We start from the raw sequence: 2,694 nt of genomic DNA, 5'->3' as shown, positions 1-2,694 counted from the left end.
TTTTCTTATAGTAAAAGCATATTTCCCAAATATATTTCTATTCCTGGCCTTTACGTTATTATTATACAAATGACTTTTCTTTCTATTTATGAATTTTAAAATAGTATTTATTACTTTTAAATTACATTTTCTATTCATAAATTTTTAAATACAAATTACTTTTCTTTCTATTTATGAATTGATACAGAAAATTCATAAATAGAAAGAAAAGTCATTTGTATAATAATAACATAAAGGCCAGGAATAGAAATATATTTGGGAAATATGCTTATACTGTATGTGAAATATCATCACTGTAATGTAGCAGATAATTTAAATGTATAATAAAGTGTATAATATAAACCCTAAAACAATTCCTAAAATAACAAAAGTGTTATAGCTAATAATTCAACAAGGGAGGTCAAAAGTAGTAATAAAGATGCTTTATAGCAGCGCTGAGGAGGAGTATATAGCACTAACTGCTTATATTAGAAAAGAATAGGCTGGGATGGGCCCTGGCCTGTGGCCGGGGATTCAGGCGAGGGGTGGGCTCTGGCCGTGGTGCTCCCAGGGAGCCTTGGAGCCGCTAGGTATGCTCCAGCCCGGGCTGCGCCCTCCTTCCTGGCGTCCTAGACACCTTGTGGCCTGCCTGCACTCTCATGTTTAGGAACTCAAGCCTGGGGCAATGGTGTGCATTCCTTGAATTGTCATTCCAGTTCTGCTCTGGACGTACAAAAAATTCCTGGAGCCATACATATACCCTCTGATTTCCCCTTCTGTTAGTCACATATGGCCTAGAAAAGCTGTACGGGAATCCAATGATAAAGATAAAGACAAAGTAGACTATGAGGGTGTGGACATAAATGGATTACCAACAAAAGGACCATCAGAAATCTCTGATAAAAAGAAAGACTGAAGCGATTTTCCCAAAAGATCTCACTGTTTTAAAAATGAACTAGATAATATGAAGCACCTTTGTGGATGTCTCTGACCTTTTTCTCTGAGACTGCAATTCAGGAAAGATAGTTCAGATATTTACCCCATACTAAAAACGCATTTAGTTACTATATTCAATGACTTCATTCCTGAGTTCCCGTTTAATGTGGGCTTTTATTATAAACTTTTGTCTTAGTACTGCTTTTGCTGTATCCCATAGGTTTTTGTGTTGTGTCTCTGTTTCCATTTGTTTCAAAAAATATTTTTTTAAATTTTGTTTTCATTGTTCTAGTAATCGTTCGAGAGCATATTGTTTAATTTTTCTGTATCCCATAGGTTTTTGTGTTGTGTCTCTGTTTCCATTTGTTTCAAAAATTATTTTTTTAAATTTTGTTTTCATTGTTCTAGTAATCGTTCGAGAGCATATTGTTTAATTTTCATGTATTTGTACGGTTTTCAAAGATCCTATTGTTTTTGATTGCTAATTTTATTCATTGTGGTCTAAAAGTATACTTGATATAATTTAGATTTTTTTTTAATATGTTGAGACTTGTTTTGTGGCCTAACATTTGATCTTTTCTTAGGAATGCTCCATGCACTAATGAAAGTAATATGTATTCTGCAGCTGTAAAATAAAATATTTTTAAATGTCTGATAGATCTGTTTGCTCTATTGTGCACTTTAGGTTTGATGTTTCTTTCTTAATTTTCTACCTAGATTACCTGTCCAATGCTGAGTGTGGTGTTGAAGTTTCCAACTGTTATTGTATTAGGGTTTGTCTCTCCCTTTAGCTCTAATAATATTTGCTTTATCTATCTAGGTACTCTGGCATTGGGTGCATGTAAATTTACAACTGTCAAATCCTTTTGCTGAATTGATTACTTTATCATTATATAATGACCTTCTTTATCTCTTTTCATTTTTTTTTAATTTAAAGTCTCTTTTTCCTGATATAAGTTTAGCTATTCTTGTTTACTTCTAGTTTCCATTTGTATGAAATATTTTTCCGTCCCTTCACTTTCAATCTATATGTGTCTTTACCAGTGAGGTGAATTTCTTGTAGGCAGCATATGGTTGAGTCTTTTTTTTTAAATATTCATTCAGCTAATCAATATCTTTTCATTGGGAAATTTAAACCATGTTCATTGAAGGTATAAGTTCAAGGTATTGAAAGGTGTGAACTTATTCCTTTTATTTTGTTAATTGTTTTCTGGCTGTTTTGTATATTTTTTGTTCTCTCATTTTTTTATATTTGCAGTTTGGTAGTTTTCTGTAGTGAAAAGCTTTGATTCACGTCTCTTTCTCATTTGTGCATCTAATTTACCACTGAGTGTTATTCTTTCGCAAGTTTTCATGGTAGAAGTGATTATCCTTTTGCCTCCAGAAGTAGGACTCCCTTAAAAATTTATTGTAGAGACAGTCTAGTGGTGATAAATTTCTTGTTTTTGTTTGTCTGGGACTTTATTTCTCCTTTATTTCTGAAAGGTAGGTTTGCTGAGTATCATATTTTTGGTTGCCAGTTTTTTGGTTTTTTCTTTTAGGACTTTGAATATATTATTCCATTCTCTTTTGTCCTGTAAGGTTTCTGCTGAGATATGTGTTCACGGAGATTTCCTTATATGTGATTTGTCACTTTTCTCTTATTATATTTAAAATTATCTTTCTGTTTTTCACTTTGTTTTTTTTTTTTTTTTCTGTTTTTCACTTTGGACAGTTCATCTATAATGTGCCTGGAAGAGGACATTTTTAGGTTTAATGTATTTGTGGATTTTGAGTTTC

At 32.4% G+C, this 2,694-nt stretch overlaps 1 pseudogene; it reads left to right on the top strand.

Annotated features, from left to right (window-relative positions):
- Positions 1 to 664: 664 nt before the first annotated feature.
- On the top strand, positions 665 to 895 carry LOC103609723 (annotated as a pseudogene).
- Positions 896 to 2,694: the final 1,799 nt, after the last annotated feature.

Source organism: Galeopterus variegatus, unplaced genomic scaffold (assembly GCF_000696425.1).
Source record: "Galeopterus variegatus unplaced genomic scaffold, G_variegatus-3.0.2 Scaffold9998, whole genome shotgun sequence".
NCBI lineage: Eukaryota > Metazoa > Chordata > Mammalia > Dermoptera > Cynocephalidae > Galeopterus > Galeopterus variegatus.
The sequence above is the reverse complement of the archived record's forward strand: the minus strand, read 5'-3'. Positions and strand labels throughout refer to the sequence as shown.